We start from the raw sequence: 25,725 nt of genomic DNA, 5'->3' as shown, positions 1-25,725 counted from the left end.
TTATGGCAGACCATAAGCTGTTTGCATAAGCTCTCCCAAACACTGGCATAAGAGCTTATGCTGTCAGATAAGCTCAAATAAGCTCTTCCAAACTGGGCCATAGTTTACTAGTACTTTTTACCCGTGCGATGCACGGGGGATATTCATTTTTTGGTTTTTTTTTGTGTTTTTTGTTAAATATGTTTTTATTTAAATATATTTTATTGATTAAAAGATTATAAAAAAATTATACTATGAATTCTTATGTTTTGTTTTTATTAAATTTTTATTTTTTTTTTGTATTGTTACTTTGTTTTTGTCTTTTGACTTGTTGATTTCAAATGGAAGATTAATATTATTTTTATCTGTATTGAAGTAAGATTGTTGCGCTAAGAATAAGTGGTTTTTTCTGCAATTGGCATTATTTGATTGAGAATAAAACTGAGAACCTAATATTTCACATTTTTGTAAAAATATGTCCTTCACATTACATTGCGAAATACTTCTTTGTAAACTACATTTGAAGTACTGTTTGAATTATTGTCATCACCATCGCCAATGAGGATTTTTAATCCTTTACGATGGGTAACTCTAGAGAAGGCTACATATAACTGGCCATGTGAAAACACTGGTTTTGGCAAAAATAACTACCCTTTTCAAAGATTGTCCTTGACTTTTGTTTATTGTCATGGCAAAAGAGAGCGCTATAGGGAATTGTCTCCTTTGAAACTTGAAAGGAATTCTTCTATCTGATGGGGTCAATGTTAATCTTGGTATAGGCACCCTTTTCCCGGCCTTTGTTCCTGATATAACCTTGCCTTCCAAAACATATTTTCCCATTTCAGTGATAATCAGACGCGTACCATTGCACAATCCAGCTGCTTGGTCGATGTTTCTCAAAAGCATCACTGGAGCTCCTTTTTTTAGCTTTAACATATGATTAGGCAAGCCTGAAGAGTTTATTGTGTTTAAAAACTCTGGTGTATGGATATCATCTGGACTGTCATAATTGCTGTTTGATGAACATGTGTTATCGGCAGTCAAATAAGTGTTCTCATCTCCGGGCAACAATGGCATCATGTATTCATTCAAACTATCAACAATCTCATTTGTAGGAGCTAAAATAGCACGATCTTGAAAAAATTCTGGATTTTCGTAGTTCCGAACGAAAGACGGATAAGTAGAGTTGACAATAGAAGCCATTGCATCACCTGAATGTGGGATCAAAAAATCCTGAGGGATGTCTATGATTGTTTCATCTTCTATCTGCTTACCTGCATTTCCATCTCCTATGCGTAATATCCATTTTGAAATTTTTTTTAGCTCATCAACCTCTGCAGCTGATCTTCCAGTTTGTAGCCTCATATTTTTTGTTAATGAAAGTACCTGCTCATTATTCAAAAGATAAGAACCATTGTTATAGTTCAAGTTGTTGGTTAATTTATTTATTTTTGTATTTTTTGATCAATTTAAAAGCAAACATTATTGGGAGAAATGGTAATGTACCTGACAATGATCCCAAAGATAAGAAGCATTGATGGTGGCATGGACAATATCCTCCCTTCTACCTTTTGGCATCACTGGCAAAATTTGCCTAAAATCTCCACCTAAGACAACAACTTTTCCTCCAAAAGGTTTGCGTTGACTGTTGTTGTTAGTAAATCTCATAATATCTCTTAGAGTTCGATCCACCGCTTCAAAACAATGTTTGTGAGTCATGGGCGCTTCATCCCATATTATGATTTTAGCTCTGATGATCAATTCTGCCAATGGACTTCCCTGTTTAATGTTGCAGGTAGAGCTCTCATCAACATTAATTGGAATACAAAACCTGGAGTGTCCGTCCGCCCGAAATGAGCAAAGCTGCAATTCCACTTGATGCAACCGCTAAAGCAATCTCTCCTTTGGATCTTATAGCGGCTGATAATGCTCTCCAAATGTAAGTTTTCCCTGTCCCTCCACAACCATTGAGGAAAAACAAACCCCCCTTGTCATCAGTAACTGCATCCATGATTGTTTGATAGACTTTTTTTTGTTCTGACGTCATGTTAGACAAAAGATTTTCATGCTCTATGGTTAAAGCTTGTCTATCATAACACAATTCATCCATAATAAGTCTATTTTGAGTAGCTGATATAGTGGATCTATCAATTTGAGGCATTTGTGGGAAGTCTGCTAATGACCTGTTGTTGCTTTGCAGTAAAGTGTCTATTTCGGCAAGAGCTAAATTTTTTATTTGCTCCTCAGTAAGCTTCAAATATGCAATAACGTTGTAAGTAGTCGTGTAAGAAAAATAATATCTATTTTTTTTGTGAGTATTGTTTTTTTATAAATGTTTAATTTCAACTGCAGTTACCTGTACTCTGCATAAGGAGTCTTTGTGTATGCAGAATATCATCACTTAAATGCTGCCAGACTTTTTCCCAAACGTATTCTGCTCTAGAAAGCTAATAGGACAAAAGCAGAATAGCATAAAGCCTTCTAAGATAGCGTGTGTTCTGTACTAGGGCAAGCTTACGTAAGAGAAAGACAAAAAGTAAACCCTAGCAGAGCACTAAAATAGCAAAACTACCATAAAGGGAATATTCTCATTAATGCTGAAAAAGTTGGTTTCGTACAAGTGGGTGACCTCCCCTTTTATAGAGGGGGTGGTCATGATATGGATCTTTCCTATATTTGGGCCTGACAATCAGGGCCCAAATCCCTGTACATATAAGACAAATCCAAAGGAATCTTCCAGCTGGCTTGTGGGTCCATCATCTAAGGGAGGGCAATGAAGCTCGTCGTGTCGCCTTTCCCGCCATGGCTATCTTCGATGGTTATTTGTTCATTTTGGGCGGGACATAATCTTCTTTATGTCCCGCCCAGTCCACATGCCCCCAAGACATGAGACTCGAGTAATTGAGTCGAAATGTCTTCATCATGTTACCCAGTAGTTCGCCTCTATTGTTTATTCGTTCATCGCCATTTTACTTTCGTTGTTTCATCGCCATTTTCACGCTTCGCCACCTTTGTTGCCGTTTCAAAGATATGTCGCCATTAGTTATAAACGTCCATCACGTCTTTTCAACTGACGCACGTATCCTTATTTTCCGGGATTTCGTCATCATTTGTTATAAATGCAATTTTCAGTTGTGCGTCTCGAGGAGTAATGTCTTTTCGCTTCCTACCTTTTCGAATTTCAAATCCCACGATCCCACGATCTTCCCCCATTCATTCTCTCTCCTCCTTTCTCTCTATAAAAACCCCTTTTCACTTTTCATTTTTCACTTTCTTAAAACTTTTGTTCTGAAAACCTTTTCACCGCAGCTTTCATTCTCTCTTTTGAACTCCGGTGAACCTTTTATTCCTCCGGCCGTCGTCATTGCGCGGTGCTCCCCTATCTCCGACGTTCTCCTTTCTCAAATCCACAGTTCTTCCCCTGGTTAGTTTTTCTCTTTCCTGAGATTCTTCGTTTACTTCTTTTTTCTCTGACTCTGTTCATCTTCTTTCTTCTTTTGACTCTGTTCATCTTCTTTTTACTTTTAGTTTGTTCGTCTTCTTTCTTCTTTTTATGAAACTGCCTCGCATGTCTTTACCAAACGCTAGCCTTTCTTCCCTAGAACTTTCTTCACCCTCCACGGAGGAGGAAGTTGTCGCCCCCTCTATAATTGAAATTCATTCCTCGCCTTCTACCCATGATGATTCCGGTCCCGCCGGCTCTGTAGACTCATTTCTCTCCTCTAATGGAGATTTGTCTTCACCTGAATGGCGCTCTGACGTGCATTTAGTTGAAGATAAATGTCTGTTGCATTCTATCTGGAGCAGCGTTGGGAGCATTAGTTCGCTTCGAATATCTGCTCAAGGGTTCACGAAGATAGATCCCGCCACCTCGAATAATGAAGATCATCTGTTGAATGTCCTCCCATGTGGCGAAGATGACTGTGTTCTGTTGCGTAAAGAACCAGCCGATGAATCGCCCGATTTTTTCTTTGTTTATGGCTATTTATTCTTAGACTTGAACATCAAACTTCCTTTCTCGCCGTTTTTATGTCACGTTCTTTCTTTTCTGAATGTGGCGCCTTGCCAACTCCAGCCCAACGCCTGGGGTTTTCTCCGCTGCTTCGAAATTCTTTGTGATCACTTGAGTTTCACTCCAACCTATCCTTTGTTCTTCCTTTTCTATAAATCAGTCACCACTAAACCTACTTCTGTGAAATGGGTTCCACTATTAGCCCGTAAGAACATGAGTCGGTTCACCGCCCTTAAAAGCCATTACAAAGTATGGCAGAAGAAATACTTTAAAGTTGTGGAGTCGCCCGAAATAAAGAACTTGTTCCGAGATTCCGACAATAATCCTCTCTTCCCTTTTTACTGGACAAAGAACCCTCGCCGAAAAATATCCGTTTCATACGACGCCTTGGATGAATCTGAACAAGGCGTCGCCGATTACCTCCGCACACTACCAGTAATTTCCGGTCACGACTTGATTGAGGCGTCGAAATCCGGCACTTTAAATCAATTTTTTAGTAAGTTTATAATCTTTGTACGTAACTTCTTTTTCTTTTTGTTCATGTATCTCGTCTAATTGGTGTTTTCCATACAGCTACGATGGGAAAAGGCAAGGTTGACGCGAACCCACTCAAGATGAAGGAGTACCTCGCCCAGTATGCTGCGGCGGCGAAGAAGAGGGCCGCCGAAACTGAGCAGAAGAAGAAGAATGAAGGTACCTCGGGTTCTGACAACGTCAGGGATCCTAAACGTCAAAAAACTTCAGGTGCTGCTGGTGGTAAGCCTCTCCACCAATCGACTCTTGATTCAAAAAGTCATCCAGCTGAGAAAAAGAAGGGACATGACAATGTCCCGCCCCCTCAACAAGATTCAAGCTCGCTGATCAACCGCCCATCAACTCCATTTGGCCAGGCTGGCCCTAGTTCAGCCATTGGTGGCGAGGCTCCTCCCCCCTTGCTGAGCTTGTCGGATCCTCACTTCAATGGGCTGGAATTCATGACCCGTACTTTTGACAACCGGATTCACAAGGACATTTCCGGTCAAGGTCCCCCCAACATTGCTTCCGTGGCGATCCATCACGCGCTTTCTGCCGCCAGTACTGTGGCGGGAATGGCTCAGTGCGTGAAGGAGTTGATCTCAGCCAAGAACCGTTTTGAGAAGAAGGCAGCTGATTACAAGACAGCCTATGAGCGGGCTAAAACTGATGCTGAGACTGCCAACAAAAAGCTGAAATCTGCTGAGGAGAAGTGTGCTAAGTTAACTGAAGACTTGGCTGCTTCGGACCTGCTTCTTCAAAAGACCAAGTCTCTTAAAGAAGCCATAAATGACAAGCACATTGCCATTCAAGCCAAATATCAAAAGTTGGAAAAGAAATATGATCGCCTGAATGCTTCCATCATAGGGCGTGCTTCTCTCCAATATGCTCAAGGATTTCTGGCGGCCAAAGAGCAGATCAGTGTGGTTGAGCCGGGCTTTGATCTTTCCCGCATTGGGTGGCTGAAGGAGATCAAGGATGGTCAAGTAGTTGGTGATGATGACATTAGCCTCGACCTCCTTCCCCAATTCGATGATGAGAGTGAGCCTGAAGAAGATGGCGAGGCTGGGAATGAGCAGCACAGGAATGAGGATCAAGAGAAGGAAGATCCCAAAGCTGGGACAAGCCAGGGCAACAACGCCAACAACGAGAACCTGGCTTGAATTTGTTTTTATTTTATGAAGTTGAAATTTTTCTTTGGGCATTGCCCTGTCTTTTATTTTCATTCCAAATCATGTATGGGCGTCGCCCTCTTTTCCCTACTTTAAATGGATATCATTTTAAGTTCATTCGTTGTTTTAGTTGTTTCCAACTTTCGTTGTTATTTTGGTTTACATACCTTAGCCGATTTTTCGACGAGGCTTGGTTTCTAGTGGCCACTAGAATTGCCAAGGCTTTTAACTTTTGAAGGCGATACTTTCTTATTCCGAAAGGTTTACTCGCGGTATTGCATACCTTGATACAATTTGCATTGCATGAACTCGTAATAAAAATTAAAAAATATATACGATTCTGTTGAAATGATCTTTTCATTAATTTTCTTTCGTATGGGAACAATTGTCCCTTCATTACAAATGTCGCCTCATTAAAAACCTTTCCAAAGAAAGGGAAAAAGAGTGCGACTTCATTTACATTTGTTGTTTCTACTAACTAAAATACTGCTTTAGATGAGAGGCGTTCCATGTTCGTGGAACCTTTTGACCGCTTAGTTGTTCCAACTTATAAGCTCCTCCTCCAACATCGCCAATAATCCTGTAAGGCCCGCCCCAGTTGGGTGAAAGTTTGTTGTGTTTATCGGGTATTGTATTTTTTCGGAGCACTAAGTCTCCTACCCTCATTTTTCTTGGCACTACTTTTGTTGAGAACTTTCTTGCCACCTTCACTTTTCCCGCCTCATTTCTTATGTGAGCCTCTCGTTGTTCCTCGGGCAGCATGATTAGATTTGCTATTAAGTTTTCTCCGTTGTCATTTTCATTAAACCGAGCCACTCGCCAACTTTGGTTTTCAATTTCCACTGGGAGCATGGCGTCAGTTCCATAAGTTAGACGATACGGGGTTTCCTTTGTGCTTGACTGTTCCGTGGTGTTGTATGCCCAAAGAACGCCTGGTAGTTCCTCCGCCCAAAGCCCTTTTGCTTCATCCAGTTTCTTCTTTAAACCTTTCAGGATAACTTTGTTAGCCGATTCAGCCTGCCCATTGGTCTGTGGATGTTCTACAGAGGCAAATCGCATCTCGATTCCCATTTCTGTACAAAATTCTCGGGTAACACTACTTGTGAATTGTGTTCCGTTATCCATTACTAATGCCATGGGGACCCCAAATCTACAAACAATCCTTCGCCACAAGAAGCTCCTGACCTTGGCGGCCGTGATAGTTGCCACTGCCTCAGCTTCTATCCACTTAGTGAAGTAATCAACCGCCACGATGATGTACTTCATTTGTGCCTTCGCCACAGGGAATGGTCCTAAGATATCAGTCCCCCACATGGCGAACGGCCAAGGCGCCATCATGGTTGTTAATTCTTCTGGTGGAGCCTTGTGTAGGTCAGAAAAGACTTGACATTTTTCACATTTCTTAACATACTCCAAACAATCCTTCTTCATCGTTGGCCAATAGAATCCTGCTCTTATCACCTTAACTGCCAAGGATCGCCCGCCGATATGACTAGAACATACACCTTCGTGGACTTCCGCCATTATTCCGAGGGCGTCCTTGATATCGACACATTTGAGCATAGGAGACATGATTCCTCGCCGATACAACTCACCACCCACCAGTGTGTAGAAACTGGCTTCCCTGCGTTTTGTTCTCGTGTTCAAATCATCCTCCTTTGGTGGGTTCTCTAAGAAGGTCTTAATCGATTCCATCCAAGATATCTCGCCCTCACTGACTGACTTTACAGCTTTCAACTTTATTTCTACCAAATCAATGCTCGGGCGAGGCAGGGTTTCTTGAATGACTGTCTGGTAGTTGCCCAATCTCCCCGTGCTTGCCAACTTCGCCAACACATCAGCCCTCTCATTTTGTCCCCTCGGGACATGTTCTATTTTGATTTCTTTGACCTCCATCATCAATCTGCGCACCACTTCCAAATATTTGGACAGTTGCGGATCCTTCACCTGGTACTCGCCTTTCACTTGTTTAACCACTAACTGCGAATCTCCTTTGATAAATAACTTCTGGACTCCCAACTCAATGGCCAACCTTAAGCCGGCAATCAGAGCCTCGTACTCAGATTGATTATTGCTCGCCTTGAACTCGAACTTGAGAGACTGTTCAATGATCATTTTATCTGGACTTTCGATTGTTATTCCCGCCCCACTTCCAGTGTTATTAGAGGATCCATCCACAGACAGGACCCATTCTCCTTGAGTCTTCTCTCCTTCAGTGGGTGTTAACTCCGCCACAAAGTCAATTAAACTCTGGACTGTGACTTGGCCCCTTGGCTCATATTGTATGTCATATTCTGATAGCTCAACTGACCAGCTAACCAATCGCCCTGATAAATCAGGCTTCTGAAGTACTTGCCTTAAGGGAACATCAGTTTTAACTTTGACTTGGAAACTTTGGAAGTAAGGTCTGAGGCGCCTTGCAGTTTTCAGAATCGCCAAAGCCGCCTTTTCAATTTTTTGGTACCGCAATTCTGCCCCCTGTAAAGTATGGCTCACGAAATATATAACTTTCTGCTTTTTTCCTTCTTCCTGGAGCAACACCGTACTTACCGCCTTGTCAGTAACCGCTAAATAGAGCACTAATGGAACGCCTGGTGTTGGCTTGGAGAGTACTGGTAATGTGGCCAATGTTTCTTTCAATTTGGTAAAAGCTTGTTCGCATTCCTCTGTCAACTGAAACTTTGAATTCTTTTTTAAACATGTGAAGAACGGGGCCGCTTTGTCACCCGCCATTGGCAAGAAACGTGACAAGGCGGCCATTCGCCCTGTCAAACGCTGAACCTCCTTTACACTTGTTGGGCTTTTCATCTCCAAGATTGTCCTTCCCTTATCTGGGTTCACTTCTATTCCTCTTGATGTTAACATAAATCCCAAGAACTTTCCTCCCTGGATCCCAAAAGAACACTTCTCAGGATTCAACTTCATTTGATATGTTCTTAACTGATCAAACGCTTCTTTAAGGTCGCCACCATGATCACTAGCCCTGGCGGATTTTACAATCATGTCATCCACATACACCTCCATATTCCTGCCTACTTGCTTTGAAAAAATTTTGTCCATGAGCCGTTGGTACATAGCTCCTGCATTCTTCAAACCAAAAGGCATTGTCTTGTAACAATAGTTCGCCTGATTGGTCATAAATGCTGTACTTTCCTCATCCGAGGGATGCATCATAATCTGATTATAGCCCGAATAAGCGTCCATGAGACTTAAAAGTTCATTCCCTGAAGCTCCATCCACAAGCTTATCAACATTGGGAAGTGGGTACGAATCTTTGGGACACACTTTGTTCAGGCTTGTGTAGTCCGTGCACATTCGCCATTTCCCATTGGCCTTCTTGACCATTACAACATTGGCGAGCCACGTTGGGTACTGTACCTCACGGATGAAGCGGGCCTTGACCAATTTTTCAGTCTCTAATTGTACAACCTTGTTCTTTTCTTCACTCATTCTTCGCCTTGGTTGGATGACCGGGGTCGCCCCTGGTCGTATGGCTAGTTTGTGAGTGATCACCTTGGGATCAATCCCTGGTACATCATTGATGGTCCATGCGAAGAGATCTAGATTATCACCCAGAAGGGTGATTAGTCTGTCCTCTTGTTCTGTTGTCAAACCACTGCCAATCTTTAGAAACTTGTCCTTGACTTGCACCTGCTTGGTTTCTTCCAGCGGTTGTGGGCGAAAATCATCAGCATCATCTCTTGGGTCCAAGCTAAATCCTTCTTGTGGGAAGATTTCTGTAATTCGATGGCTCTCCTTGGCGGCCTTTCGCCCATAGAGCGCCACGCTTCTCAAATAGCATTCCCTTGCTGCATTCTGGTCTACACGCAATATCCCGACCTTCCCGTTGCAGGCGGGATATTTAACAGTTAAATGAGCAGTTGAGATGACCGCGCAGACCTTGTTGAGGGTGTCTCGCCCCAAGAGTACGTTGTAATTGGCTCTACACGCCAATACTAAGTACTTTACTTGAAACTTCTTGACAAACTCTCCTTCTCCAAAGGCAGTCGGAATTTCGACGTATCCCCGCACACTGACACGGTCTCCTGTGAATCCCACCAAAGTTCCCCTGTATGGTTTCAAATCTGATTCCTTTAGTCCCAGGCGATCAAAGGCGTCTCCATAGATGATATCCGCCGAAGATCCCTGGTCTAAGAATACTTTCCTTGTCACATAATTGTTAACCCTAATTGTTACCACAATTGGATCGTTGTCATGGGGAATCACATGCGCGAAATCCTGAGGGGTAAATATAATAGGGGAATGATTCACCCAACACTCGCCTTCGTTCGACTCCTGTACTGAGTGTACTGCCGCCACGTAGCGTTTTCTAGCCTTACTTGAAATTGCACCCCCGCCAAATCCTCCTGCAATAGATGAGCATTCCCCAACAGGATCGCCCAACTCTTCAACTATCTCTTTACCTTTGCCTTTGTCCCCTTGAGTGATTTTAGCTACCTCCGGCGCTGCTGTGTCTTTAACAAAGTTTGCCAAATGGCCAGCTTTAATCAAGCGATCAATTTCCCGCCTTAAATTCCAGCAATTATCTGTCGTATGCCCCAACGCCTTGTGGTACTCGCACCACCTATTGGTGTCCACGTTAGCTGGCGGCCGCCGTGGGGGTGGTGGGTACTGCACAACGTTGGTCTGCCCAACCGCCCTTAAAATGGTACTTAAGGGTGCATTCAACTTAGTAAGTGGGACTGGCGTTGGCGAAGCACCAGGCTGACCAGCTGTGGCAGCAGTGGGACCTTGTGAATTTCTGTGCCATGTATTTTGAAAGCCAGGTTTAGAGTTTTGGTATGGTCCCGGTCTTGGTACACGGGGGGTTTGCGCTATCCTGGTTTCCTTCCCCGCCTTGGATTTGTCCTGTGAAACACCGCCAGATTGAGACTGCTTGCGTCCTTCCTCTCTTTCTTGTTTCTTCTGATCATCTTGCTCGATCAATATGAACTCTTGAACACGAGCGCGAAGATCCATCATATCCTTCGCCGGTCGCCTTGTTAAGTCTCTATTCAAATCTCCCGCCCGAAGGCCATTTTTGAATAACGCCAAACAGACATCTGGATTTTCATCCTCCAACTGCACCGCCATCTTGCTGAAGCGTGCCATGTAGGTTTTTAATTTCTCGCCTGGTTGCTGATGTATGCTGATAAGATCAAACATTGTTGCTTTTGTGGTTTTATTGGCGGAAAATTGAGTCAGAAACTTAGTGGACAGATCAGTGAAATTATCAATGGAGAAGGGCGGTTGTCGAATGAACCACTGCATCGCCATGCCCTTGAACGTGGAAGGCAATAATCGACATTTTACCGCATCCGTCGCCCCGCCGATCACCATTTTGGTATTGAAGTATCTAAGATGCTCCATAGGATCAGATTCGCCCGAAAAGGCGTCTAATGCCATGGTTTGCAGGTGCTTTGGAATGTCCACCCTAGTGATGGCTGGAACAAAAGGTTGGAATTCAACTACATCCTCCGCCTCCAGGCGTTGTTCTTGCTTAAAATCCTGCCGCTGAGTAAGATACTCAACTTGGGCTTGCAACTGCTCGTTTTGGGACTGCACCTTCTGCAAGGTATCTAACATTTGTTGCAAAGCCGCAGGCGTGATACCTGTCACTGCCTCTTGCGCTCTCCATGGAGCAGTGGTTTTAAGATCTTCCAAATTCACGTAGTCAGGCGGCGTTGAACGCCGCCGAACACCTGGATCTGATTTAGCGATCAGATCTGAAGGTCTTCCCGGAGCTGCATTCACCAATGACGCTGGCGACGGCGCCACTGAGTGGACCCCCTCAGAGGAAGCTTCCTGCTCTTGCTCGTCCAGTACGGGACGGTTGTTGTTTCGTCCGCTGGCGCGACCGCCGTGTCGACCACCACCGCGCCGGCGATGATCGCGTCGACCTACGCCGCATGAACGAGTCTCCATGGCTCGCGATTCCTCCTTCTGTCACCGGAAGAGCTAAGTCAGAGCCACAGACGGCGCCAATGTTCTGTACTAGGGCAAGCTTACGTAAGAGAAAGACAAAAAGTAAACCCTAGCAGAGCACTAAAATAGCAAAACTACCATAAAGGGAATATTCTCATTAATGCTGAAAAAGTTGGTTTCGTACAAGTGGGTGACCTCCCCTTTTATAGAGGGGGTGGTCATGATATGGATCTTTCCTATATTTGGGCCTGACAATCAGGGCCCAAATCCCTGTACATATAAGACAAATCCAAAGGAATCTTCCAGCTGGCTTGTGGGTCCATCATCTAAGGGAGGGCAATGAAGCTCGTCGTGTCGCCTTTCCCGCCATGGCTATCTTCAATGGTTATTTGTTCATTTTGGGCGGGACATAATCTTCTTTATGTCCCGCCCAGTCCAGCGTGCACTACCCCAATGGGAAGCTTCTTCAATGCAATCGATGTACTCTTTATCATCTTTAAGCAATCCCATAGCATAACACGCGTCCTTGAAGGTGTTGTATATGACTTCACCTACTTTTCTTAGGTCTTGAAATGACAGTGACCCCTGTGCAAAATTTAACAATAACCTCAAATTAGGCCTGTCCATCAGAACCGAACCCGCCCATTACCCGACCAAACCGGCCTTTTTTTTGCTGTTTCGGGCGGTTCGGTTCGGCCCACAGGTCCAACGGTTGTCAAAAACCGGTTTTTGTTGGTTATTTACGGTCGGTTTCGGTCTGGGCTGATGCCCGACCGAACCGACCGAAGTAGATATTAAAAAAAAAATATGCAGCCCAGCCCAGAGAAGAATGAAAGAGGGAGGAATAAAAAAAAAACCAACCTATTCTAAACCCTTTTAAACACCACCGGCCCACATCACCTAACCCTAACCCTTTTAAAACAAACCCTGAACTGAAGAGGAGTGAATCCAATCAGCAGACAGCAACCACTCTCTCCCCATCACTCTCACCTTCACACCTTGCAAACCCTAGCCGCCACCATCACTTCTCATCTCCTTGCAGACACAGTTCTCTGCTTTCCTTCTCCCATCACGCAAAATTCCTACGCTTCTTCTCCTTTCCCCGCACAGCTACTCCTTCTCCCATCACCCAACAAACCTTATCATCTTCTCTTAGCCTCAAACTTCTTTTGCCTCGCTTCAAGCCTTCAACCCCAACAACAAGGATTTGATGCGAGGAACCTTCGATGTGCAACTGTCGTCGTCCATAAAAGCAATCATGGGCCATGAACCCTCTGGATTTGCGAGAGAGGGGTTGGGATTTGATGCATGCAGAAGGCGATGAAGATGAAGAAAGTTGGTAACGGTTGATCTCACTATCTCTTGGGATAGGATTTCGGTTTTTTCATTTTCCTCCTCTTCATCTCCCTGTAAAAACGTCATCTTTTGTATTACATTAGGGTTTTTTCCTTTTTTTTTTATAATTGTCTTTTGTAATATGGCTGATGTAAAATTTCTCTGTACTGGAAAGCAGAAATCAATATCTATATTCTCATCCTTCCATCTTTCTTCTTCTGGGTTGTTTATCCGAACAAACCGATCCGACAAACCCGCAAACCGTATAAACCGAACCCGAAAAAACCGAAGCCGTTGAGCGGACGGTGGCGGGCCTGGTGGGTTGCAAGTTTCAACCGACCAAAACCGAGGTTTTGGCCCGAACCCGCCCGAAACCGCCCGGTGGACACCCCTACCTCAAATAATATAGTTCTCCATTCCCAGGAGAAATAAAATGTAATCTTCCAATGGAAATTCCTCTTTTCCTCGGCCGCCACTCTCGCTCTTTTGACTTCCACACAAATTTAGTGGGAAACTCACAATATCTTATAGTTCTAGCTTCTGGATACTTCTTGTTGGCCTTCATCCATGCTATGAATTTTGACACTTCATTTCGTGGATTGTTGAGGACGTCAGCTACGTCCTCATCATCTTCAAAGTAAAGTAAGTGCTCGCCAGGCAAGTGGAAACTCAGCCTCTCAACAGAAGGTTGTCTTAAATGGATACGATATTTAAATATCTTCCAAGCCGCCTCACACGCCGATAAATACCTGTACCCCCAAAATATTCATTTTATCATTAGTTTATAATAATGAATAAATTTGAATTATATAGTAAAGTTATGTTTTCTTATTTTTATATGCATTAAAATACCTGCAGTCATAATAAAGTTTGGTTTCGTCAACCACGCTCGAGTCATTGTTTGAAGCAGTTTCATAGAAGCTCTCCACCACGTGATCGTTACCTTTGTTGATATATTTGAAAAGGTACTTTATTGCCCTTGATTGGTTGCACCACTCCACATTAATGTGTGCCTTATACCTTTTCAATAAGTGTCGATTGTATGGCACAACATGCCTATTGTCAATGACAATGCTTCCTTTTTTAATGACTCTTCCATTTTCCCTTCGCCGGTAAACTGGATAACCCTCTTCATCCACACTTGTTGTGCTAGCAAACCTTTTTGGAAAATGTCTAATCCATTTCCCATTCTGCATGCATGGTGAATTCCTGTTTTGATGGCCGCATGGTCCATGTATCATTAAAGATTGCACCACATCAAATAACAAAGGATCTACATCTTGGTCAGGGATTTCAGCAGTGATGATCTTGTCAATGTCATGAGGCTTTGGGTGTTTGCTGCTTGGATCCAAAAATACCAAAATGTGTGCATGAGGTAATCCCCGTTTCTGGAACTCAATAGTGTACACCACTGTCGAAAAAACATGTTATAACATCAGCAAAGGTTGCTTAAATGTAATGTGAAAGCTAATTAAAATGTTAATATTACCTCCTATAACTTTGCCGAAAACTTTGCCTTTTTTTATCGCTGCGATCAAATCGTCAAGTTTCATTTTAAAAACTCTACATGTAAGGTCAGGTCTGTCTTCACTGCTTTGATTGTTTTGCAACAAAAGTCTGGTTAGTTCTGGCCATTTTGGGTTGTAGGTAAATGTTATAAATAAATCAGGATATCCTGCCCATCTGCATATTGCCATGGCGTCCTGATAGTTTTGAAACATGTATCGGGGTCCTCCTATGAAAGATGATGGTAGAACTATGCGTTTTCCAGTTGCTGCAGTGTTTGTTTCACCTCTCAGTATTGCCTCAGATAGCCCTTTATACATCTCAGCTCTTAGATCCTTCTGATGACTTCTAATATACCATATCTTGGATGCTTCCACCATGCTGTAAGCATCCACCAAAAATTGTTGAAAGAGTCTTTTTGCTTTTAATATTGTTGGGTATTCAATTTTCCTTTGCTGAATTCTATAAGCAAAAAATGCTCTTATTGAAACTCGCCCCTTTTTTTTTGTGGAGGGGACATCCTCTCTGTACCCATCTTCTCCTCGCGGGAACAACAAAGGATATTGTAAAGGCAAATATCCCGTGTTCAATATAGAAACACGTTGTAAGTATCCACTGTGAGTTTCAACAATTATGTCTCTTTCCACACCAACAGAATCAAAATCCCCCACCACCAGTGCCGCCACTTCTGATGCAGTTGGTAAATTATACCTTCTTCCATCACTCCCCCTTCTACCTATCAATCAGAGCTTTAGATCGGTGAAATAATTTTCAGCCATTCGATCCCTGACTTGTCTATAGGTTTGAACATAAGGATTGCACCCATCTAGCATCTGTTGTATATTAGATGCAACTGAAGCTTGAAGTGAAGAAGAATCATTCTCCATCCTGTTAATAAATCGAATTAATTAATTGGTATAAAGATTGTACATGGTAATTAAATTTATAATCTAAAAAATAATTTTAAAAACTAACCTGACCACAGACATTCTATTAGTTATTTCATTGTCAGTGTCATATATATATAGCTGGGAGAATTTTGGTTGGGATCCTTGTTGAGGGATTAAGCTTCCTATCCGATGATAATTTTCTCCACGCATGATAAACATCGGTGGGCCATTTCCATCGTTGACTGATTTATCTATTTTTCCACCCATTGATGTAAATGAAAACATCATGTTGAATGATCTGATATTGGCAAGGAAGAATTTTGACGCAGCATCATTTTTGTCGATTAAATCCTTCAATATTTGAGGAGGAGGCAACAGATGCGACAACAATATTTTTCCTTGCAAACCACATAAGGAAAACTTTGGGTTTGGAGATTTGACTCTTTTGTTTAGTCTTTCTGCATACCACATCAATGCTTCGCAATAGTGACACTCATATGATAGGTCACCAACATCCCAATAATCTATTTGAATTGGATAATACTAATTAAAATTATGAAAGCTCATATGGACTAATTAGTGTTGTAATACTTTTAAGGGAAAAAAAGAATTACCTGTCGGTTCACTCCTTTCTACGAACTTTTCAGGGATGCCATGGCTTTTTGGTTGTTGTTGTGTTTCTAAATCTGCGAAAGTTGGAAAACAATTCAATGCAATATACTTTCATGAACAACAATGTAAATAGCGAAATAATGTTTTCTTTATTGAAAAATTACATGTGATGGAAACATAATGAGTTAATATTTATTTCAATGTACATGTTATAAATCACCTCTGCTTTATTAATATTATTATCATTTTTTATTACTGTTATAAATTAAATTTTAATAATCAAATCATCACAATCTTTAGTGGTACTTTTATAACCCAACACACTTAGCCTAACCACATAGAGACATTGTCTTGTCGCCTACACAAATAGCTGGAAGGATCATTAAAATTACATGACTAAAAAACACAGCCCACAACCTTCATCATATAGGGAAAAATTTTATACTCCATGAAATTGTAAATGTCCATTTAAATTTCACACGAAGATAATTATGGGTTCCATTTTAGTCTACATCCAGCACTGATGTCGTTTAGCCAATATATACCGAAGTCCCCACGCCGAGTCATCACATGATAGCACACGTATATATACATAAATTTCAGTATCACACAGCAATGAAATGGTTTATTACTTATATGATGCCAAATTATTGATTTAAATTAGAATGAAATCACAATTGGAGAAGGGTGCATTACCTGATGAGCTATCATCATCGACATCTTCTTCTTCATCAGATAAAACATAACTGTGGTCGAAATTATGTGAAGCTGCTCAGCAATTTATAAGAGAAGTTTATTAGGAATATACTATAATTTAATTTTTCTTGTTGGTAGAAAGTCAAGGCACTTGAAGAATCAATATCCTTACCGAGATCCAAAAGATGCATAGAATGTTCCCCTTTTTTTTTCTTCAAGCAACGAAATTGAGTTTCATCCTCACCGACATCATCTTGAGTTAGTCCACCTGTTGAATTTTTGAATCAAAAATTGTGTGGCATGGTTTTAGTGAAAAATTGTATTTTTTATTTATTTATAAGCATGCAGCAACAATAATAAAAATCATAAATAAAATAGAATGGTAGATACTTACTTCTCATCTCATTGTTATGGTTTCTCCTAATTTGTGATCTTCGTGCCAAGGCTTTTACATGGGAGATACGCATTGTTGTGCCTTTATCTACTGCATTTTTTTTTCAAATATTTATAGTTAAATGATTTTTTAGAGAACATATTAAATAAATTTAGATAATCAAACACTGTCTCAAAATATCTGGGCATGAATTTTATGTTTTTTTTTTGGAAACATACCATTAGAGATGTTAGGTCGTTGAGTGGTTGAAGAAGTTCCTTGGCCACTGACATGGTCTCTTTGAACCGGCGAATTTTTGCTCCGTGCCAAGCATCTTACATGGGAGATTCTTAGTGTTGTGTTTTGTTCTATGACATTGTTTTCTACAAATATTTAAATTGGAAAGAATTTTTAGAGAAATATAAAATCAATTTAGATCATCAATTACCGACACTAAATAACTGGGTACAAATTTTGGGTTTTTTTTTTGAAACATACCATTAGAAATGTTAGGCCGTTGAGCGGTTGAAGAAGTTCCTTGGCCACTGACATGGTCTCTCTGAACCGGCGAACTTCTGCTACGTGCCAAGCGCCTTACATGGGAGATTCGTACTGTTGTGTTTTGTTCTATGACAGTGTTTTCTACAAATATTTAAATTGGAAATAATTTTTAGAGAATATATAAACTCAATTATTTAACTAAACAACGACACAATATAACCCAAAATAAAAATTATTTTACCATTAGAGATGTTAGATTGTTGATTCCTCGCAGAAGTTCCTTGGGTTGATTGATTTGATTCAATGGTAGAATGAGACACTATATGAAAAGGTTGGACGTAGGAATGCTAAACTTATAGTGTAAATTGAATAAGAAAAAAGAATGAATTAAAACATCGATATGTACGAAACTTACTTGTGTCGGTGGCTGAAGATCCATAATTTGATGAATTACGCTTGCGAGCTTTATCCTTCGGCCTCATTTTGCGGCAGGTAAACAATGGTTCTTTTACAATCCAAGTTATCTATCTTTGAGACTGAGGCATATGTAACAATTCCAAAAGGTGAGAAATCATTTCAAAGATAAAGATGTTTGAGTGGAAAATTTTGTGTTGAGATGGAGACTTTTTTGTTGTTTATATAGTAAGTAGATGAGATTGGAGGTGTAGAAGTGTAATGGTTTTGTTTTTTTTTTTTTAGTTTTAATTCTTATTTTTTTGTGCTTTGATTAGATACTTTAATGTAGGATTTAAAACCAATCTCGAAGGTTACATATTTTCCAACTTCCTCTAAACTAATCTTTTAATTCAGTATCTTTTAAATTTCCTAAGGTTACAAATTTTTTAACTTCCTTGAAATTATTCTCTTAAATTTTATGTAACTTTTAAATTGCCTTATTTTTTTTAACACTTTTTGTGGTGATAAAAATATGTAGCCGTATGCACATTTAAGAGACTTTTTATTTTCTATGTAATAATAGAGAGCATATGACAATATGATTGTAGAATATGAAAGGTTGTTGTAACATTATTAGGTCATTTAAAGTGAGAATGAATTGTAACTCCTAAATTTCTAATGAAAGGTTTCCTAACCTTTTTATTTTAATGTAAGGTTTGTATATTTTTAACTTTCATAATTTAATTTCTTAAATGGATGTAACTCCTAAATTGCTTTTAATTTTTTTTAACATCTCTTGTGGTTATAATAGTATGTAGCCATCATGCATATTTAAGATACATTTAAGGGAATTTAGGAATGCGTTTTTTTTTGTATGATTAGGCAATTATTTTGGAAAAATCATTGTTAGCCACTTTGAATTTGGATATTAATTTTATCAAGTAATTTATTATTTTTTTGGTGGCTTCTAGGGTGGAAGAGGGTAAAATGGTTAAAAGGGAAAAATCATAAGTTAAAGATGATTTTGTAATTTTCAATGGTTTAAAAATGTCTTTCACATGTGAAAGACTCACATGCACTTCCATGCTAGGACCTACCTTAATTTTTATGTATCTCAAAATACCTTTGTTGTAACACTTTTGCGTGCTCATAATATATGCATTTTTAGCTAATATTTTTCTAAGATTTTTCATTTTGGTTTATATTTAATTATATTATTTTAAGTATTTAGATGTCATTTTTAAAAGTTTTTTTTAGTCATATTTTTTGTTCTTATTCAAAACCAAAATGAAATGTTTTGTTAAGATCTAAAGCATCTTCATTTGACATTCGTAAAAACTTCAACGGTTGTAAAATTGAATAAGCATAGATGTGTTAAACTTTTTGGCCATTAATTTTCAAGTCCTTTTTACCTTTAATTCTTAATCTTAAAGTTAGGTTAGTTTCTCCTTTTGTCAAATACTTTACATATGCATTTACTCTGTTATTTAAATAAAGTGAAATTATGTGTAATCAGTAGGGGTAGAACAGTTAAAATTAATCCAAATTTTACTGGTTCTCAACTTTAATGGCTGCTATTTTCTATGAAGTTTGAGTTTTTTTAAAATTTTGTTTTTTTAATCAAATTTGTTTAATGGCAATTCCTTTGGAACCCTTTCAAAAATGGAGGGTTCCATATCTTTTAGTCATGTTTTCTCCATAATAGTCTTTTTAAAATTTGCAAATACGACATTTGCATGGTAAAAAATGAACTAAAAGGTATTGTGCCCTCTTATTTCCAATAGGTACCGGAGCAATGTACTTGTTTAATTTGCGACAATGAAATTAATTTACAAAATTGGCAACGAAAATTAATCCAAAAAGTTTTGTTTTATTTCTATAACATTAAAGACATGAAGAAAATGAACGAACCACGATACTTCTGGTAAGCATATCAATGGAATACTTACACAATAACATGAACTCAATAAACTAAAGGAACTTCTTAAATTATAAGTGAGTATGTCTTATCTCTCCAAAACACCTACATGAACCACAGTTGGATCTCTCTTCTTAACCACCCACCAGATCCAGCTTTCGTAATGTATGTTGTTTGCTTTAACAAATTGGAGCCATCCACCGTTCTAGACGCATTCTCCTGGCCTTCTCTCATTCCAGGTTAAATCACAAAAAAATCTTCTTTTATGTTCATCCCTCAGAACACAGTGTGGTGGTGTATGAGGAAGAATTGCTCCATGAACCAATGCAGCAGGCAATGTCTACATTGAATTTTTTTGAAATTAAATTGTGAAATGAAAATCTTTATAATGACACTTATGCAGTGTAGAATACCTTTTTGTTTTGGTAGGTGTCAGAGATGGGAAGCTTTGATTCATGATAGATTAACTGGCCATTTAAGTTGTCAGCTCCCAGTTCGTCAGGACCGCTATCATAGCCAGATGGTACCTCTTCATCATCTCCCCATCCAAATTCATGCGAGATTCCATTTTTGTTCCCTGAATTTTTTCCAGCAAACCAACAAATAAATAGGGAGTGAGTAACCGGATAAGTAAAATAATCTAGAAAGAGTCATGAAAAGAAACTTTTTAGAAACTATATACTCATTGGCATGCATTGCAATTGTTACATCAGAATTTGAAACCATCAAAATAATATAAATTTGAAAATAGACTCAGTCAACTAATAAAAGCAGAACAGACCTCAGGTTATGCTCATTGAGACAAAAATACATGAAACTAATTTTTCATAGACACACCCAACAAATCATGTGTGAAAGCCAATAAACATGTGCACAAAATCATGTAGTAAAGATAGAAACTGCAAGAAAGAGAAATTTCAAGCAATAAAAATGAGGAAACAAAATCTCAGTCTAAAAATGCCCAGATGAAAAAAACAAAGACTATTATTTTGGTGTGGTGGCACAGGATAAGAAAGTCATTGAGAAATCATAAGATAATAGGGAATGCCAACCTGCTGAATAGTTGTAGCTTGCCCAAGATTTTCTTTGATCCTATGATCAATTAAACTTTGGGTTTGTTGCTCTTCAAATTGCTGGCAGTACAACCTCACATTTGCCTAAATTAATCAAGAACTGAGACATAAGCTGATAAGCATCATAAATATATATAATGCAATGCACTTATTTCAAGAATGAAGCCAGCTAGATAGTACCTTATGTTTATAACCTGCAAATATGTTACTTCCTTACAGATAGCTACCACATCAAGATACAAATAAAATTGATAGTTGTTAATATGGTTGAATACGGGGAAAACAACCTTTTTTTTTGGGATTAAAACTTAACCCCAGTTTTTGTTCCATCTAATAAGTGTTATTGTTGTAATAGATTAGTGATAAACTTACAGAATCGTGGGTCAAATAGGTATCGTGGTAATCACAATAGTACCTGCAAAATGGAGCAACAGAATGAATGAAGGATTGAAGAGTCATTTGCATTCAATCAAGCTAAAATTCCAATAACAAAGTACCAAGGCAAGTTTGTATAACACTTTTTTTTTTTGATAAGCAGTTTGTATAACACTAATACTCCAAGACTCCATTCTAACTTCTAAGCATCTTGGGCGTTGAAATTTTCAGCACATGAAAAGGAAACAAAGACCCACCTTTCTCTAACTTCAAAATCCAAGACGTTTCACCAAAGCACCCTTGAAAATTTCACTGGTGATGCGTTATTGTTACGGAATTGAGAAGAAAGAGGCGAACACAGGAGAATAAAAACGGAAGAAAGGTCGAACCTGAGAAGAATCTTCGCGCTCGCTCTCTCTGAGGCATATGGTTGCTTTTTTTCATCCCTTTTTGAGAAGATGAAATCTGTTTATGCCACCTGCCACCAATTTCTGCAAGAAGCAAAGAACCCCTAAAAAAACAACAATCAGCTCAGAAAGACGAAAGAAAAGAAAAGAACCAAAGCCCAGAAGATTGAAATCCGCCTTCAATCTCATCTGCTTCGCCTTGTTCGTGCTCTGTCTCGCCTCGTCCGTGCTCTGTTCCGGTTCTGCTCACACACAATCGAAGGAAAACGGAAGAAAGATATGAAAGGGAGAACGTGCGAGCGATTTAAAAGCGCTGGAAGAATGAAAACCAGTGAAAAGGGAAACCAAAACATCTGCGAATTTTAGCAGGAGATCAAGATTGCTGCAGGATTTACACGGCCAAGATTTGATCCATAAATAATAACTTATGGTGAATCAACAGCTGAGATCAAATCCAAGTGAAATAAAAGGGATTTTTACCAAAATATCCATGTTCAAGCTTCCTTGCCTTTAAAATTATTTGTTGATTAACAGATTTACCCCTAGGTTGCTAAAACTCTTCCTTTATAGAGTTTATAGATAGATAGATAGATAGATAGATAGATTTTAGCAAAACAATTTGAGTTTATTCAAACATTCATACTTTTGAATGAAAGCTCGTCATTTATCATTATGCAAGATCAGTGTCTACAAAGAGAGCATGAGCTACATTTTTGGGGAGAGTCCCACCATTCATACTTAATTGTGTTAAAAACAAATCATTCTTAATTACTATTATTTATTATTTATTTTTTAAATAGCTATGGGGAGACAGATAGCTGATTGCAGTTTCATCGCTAATGAGGTAGTGGATACTCTACAACGTACTGAAGGCGGAGGTATGTTAATGAAACTTGATTTTGCAAAAGCCTATGATAATGTTGAGTGGGAGTTTCTGCTAGACATGCTTAACGAAATGGGGTTTGGAGAACGGTGGAGGGATTGGATCCATAGTTGCATCTCTACGGCTACCCTGGCTATTTTGGGGAAATGGTTCTCCGACAGATTTTTTTGAGATTCAAAAGGGTTGAGGCAAGGTGATCCGTTATCTCCCTTATTGTTTAATATATGTGCCAATGGTATGTCTTGTATGTTGAATCAAGCATTAGAGGGATCTTATCCTTGTGGGGTTGTGTTGGGGGAAGGAATGGTACTTAATCATTTGCAGTTTGCAGACGATGCGCTGATTTTTTGTGGAGGAGATATAAGACAGGTGGAATGTCTAGTCTATGTTATTGAGGTGTTTCTTTTTGTTTCTGGTCTGAAATTAAATTACCAGAAATCTGTTCTTATTGGTGTGAATGTGGAACACGGATTGGTGGATCAAGCAGCGAGAGTGTTAAATTTTAATGTTGGATCTTTGCCGACAGTTTACTTGGGATTGCCACTCGGGGGGAATCCTAAAAGAAAACAATTCTGGGGACCAGTTTTGGAAAAGATGAAATCGAGACTACGCGGATGGAGATCGAACCACTTATCCTTGAGTGGTAGGATTGTTTTGCTGAAGGCAGTCATGAATTCAATTCCCGTATACTATATGTCTGTATTTAGAACTCCAGTGGGTGTAATTAGAGAGATGGAAGCATTGATGAGGGGTTTCTTATGGGGTGGTGCGTCAGGGTCAAAGAAGATTGCTTGGGTGGCATGGGCGGACATTTGCAAGGGCGTGCGGTTTGGTGGTTTGGGGCTAGGTTGTCTGGAATGGAAGAATAAAGCGTTGCTGTTAAAATGGTTTTGGCGGTTTGGAAGAGAGAAAGATGCTATGTGGAGGAAGGTCGTTTGTGCAAAGTTTGGCCTACAAGACCGTTATATAATGCCGCAAATGGAGGGAATTAAAAGGGGATCAGGTTCCTGTATAGCTCAAGGTCTACTCTGTCTTTGGAAGGAGCAGTCTGGAGCTGTAAATGAGTTTTTCAATGGTCTGGCTTGCAAGGTGGGGAGTGGGGAGGGTGTTAGATTTTGGAGTGATGTATGGATTGGTGAGGTCTCTCTACAAGTTCAGTTTCCACGGGTATTCGCTTTGGCCGCCAATAAGTCCATGGCAGTGTCGGAGGCGGGTAGAAAGGAGGGCAGAAACTGGATCTGGTCAGTGGATTTCCAGAGGGGTTTCTTCGATTGGGAGGTGGAACAATATCAGAGGTTTCTGCAGCTTCTACAATCTCTGGTGGTAAATAATTATCCGGATGCTCTATATTGGAAGGGAGACTCCGCGGGGATGTACACAGTTAAAGGGTTATGTTATGTGTTGGAGGAGCGCTTGTATATTCAGGCAAGGTGGTTTATTCCTAAGCAGATTAGAAAGGTCGTTCCAGCTAAGGTATCACTGTTTTTATGGCAACTCCAGAGAGATCGCATTGCTTCCAAGGTGGCTCTGAGTACTCGTGGAATAGTTTTTCCAGATGGTGACTTGTGTTGTTTATGTTTGTCATGTCCAGAAACTTCTGCTCACTTGTTTATGCATTGTCAACATGTATGGGTGATTTGGTGTATGATTTTGAGCAGAGAAGGTGTGGACTGGGTTATGCCAGAATCTATAACTTCCTTGCTGCTGGAATGGGGGTGTATAAGGAGAGGAACAGATCAACTAATTTGGGACATATTTCCTTATGCGTTGTGCTGGTCAGTGTGGTTAGAGAGGAACAAGTTGATCTTTAATAATAAATATTATTCTACTGAAACTGTTTGGGATTTGTTGTTAACGAGGGTGGCTTGGTGGGTAAAGTCAAGGTGGTCGAGTTGTCCTTATATGATGGATCAGTTTGTGACTGGTTTTGAGTTTATAAAACTGCCAGCAGCAAGGAAATTGAGACAGCAGCGAGACAGGGTTCCACCAGTGGAGCCTATGCTAAAGTTTAATGTGGATGGTTCGTCGTTGGGATGTCCGGGAAGGAGTGGTGTTGGCGGGGTGCTGAGAAATCATAAAAAAGAAGTCTTAGGTTACTTTGCTAAAGGTATAGGAGATGCTTGGGCGTATGAAGCTGAAGTTCAGGCAATTTTTCGTGCACTCCTTTTTTGTCAGCAGAATAATTTCACTACGGTGATCATTGTGAGTGATTCGACTCTTGCTGTTGGATGGGTTAATAATAATGAAAGGAGGCCGTGGAAGTTATATCAAGTACTACATTCAATTGATCATATTATTCCTCTTGTGAATTGTGTGGGGGTGAGTCACATTTTGAGAGAAGGAAATGGTGTGGCTGATTTTTTAGCTAAGCTTGGAAGGGATAGTGATGAGGTGGTGTGGGAGATAGCCACTGATGTTTAAAGGAGCTCTTTGGAGGAGAATTCTGTTTTTCAGTGTGTTACTGGTTTATGATTGGATTTGGTTGCTGATTTTGTTGGATAGTTTCTGTTTGAAGTGTTTTGGGTGAGGATATGTTATAACTTTGGTTTGGAATATGCTGGGTTGTATTGACTATGTTGGCAGGTAAATTTATTAGACCTCAGTTTAAAGGTGCGTCTCTGTAGCTGATATGTGGGATGGTTTGTGTGTATGTTATGCAGGTTTGCTATGTGGCATCTACTGTGCTGGAATAGCAGTTTTGCTCCCTTTATTCTAGGTGAAATGAGTTAATCAAGGTGTAGGGAGGGGCATTTTGGTTTTTGGTGTTTTTTTTTTTTTGTATTTGATTTGCTATTCAGGGAAGTCATCTTGCTGGAATAAGATTACGGTGCATTTTATTGGAGAACTTGTGGGCAAAGATTTCGAGGGATGAAGGTTTGGCGTGACATAATGAATTTTGGGACCTGTTCTTGATACTATTTTGGAAGGTTATGTTATTAAAGGGTTACTTTATTTTATACTATCCTGGTGAAATATAAGCCAAGTTTGGTTTTGTATTTTAGTGATGTATGGGTTTGTTTTAGTTTGCTGAGCTATTAAGTTTTCAGGATATATATTTATTGGACAATTTGAGATTGTTGTACTCTTTTTCCTTCACTAGGTTTTTATTCCTTTGGGTTTTTCCTAGTAAGGTTTTAATGAGGCACAATCTCAAGTGTG

At 39.9% G+C, this 25,725-nt stretch overlaps 1 long non-coding RNA gene and 1 pseudogene across 14 annotated transcripts; both read right to left on the bottom strand.

The window, feature by feature from the left end:
- Positions 1-289: 289 nt before the first annotated feature.
- LOC130719000 (uncharacterized) lies at positions 290-17,996 on the bottom strand (annotated as a pseudogene).
- Positions 17,997-19,760: 1,764 nt separating this feature from the next.
- LOC130720192 (uncharacterized) lies at positions 19,761-22,085 on the bottom strand. 14 transcript variants are annotated; one of them, XR_009012970.1, is made up of 7 exons: positions 21,666-22,077; positions 21,534-21,588; positions 21,274-21,316; positions 21,082-21,124; positions 20,881-20,985; positions 20,242-20,405; positions 19,761-20,168 (listed from the first exon to the last, which is right to left on the bottom strand). It is a non-coding gene; the product is annotated as an uncharacterized LOC130720192 (long non-coding RNA). The 14 variants fall into 14 exon arrangements; XR_009012973.1 differs by having other exon boundaries at positions 21,534-21,575; positions 21,666-22,076; XR_009012971.1 differs by having other exon boundaries at positions 21,082-21,316; positions 21,666-22,084.
- Between the last annotated feature and the right edge of the window lie 3,640 nt (positions 22,086-25,725).

This window comes from Lotus japonicus, chromosome 5 (assembly GCF_012489685.1).
Source record: "Lotus japonicus ecotype B-129 chromosome 5, LjGifu_v1.2".
Classification (NCBI taxonomy): Eukaryota; Viridiplantae; Streptophyta; class Magnoliopsida; order Fabales; family Fabaceae; genus Lotus; species Lotus japonicus.
The sequence above is the reverse complement of the archived record's forward strand: the minus strand, read 5'-3'. Positions and strand labels throughout refer to the sequence as shown.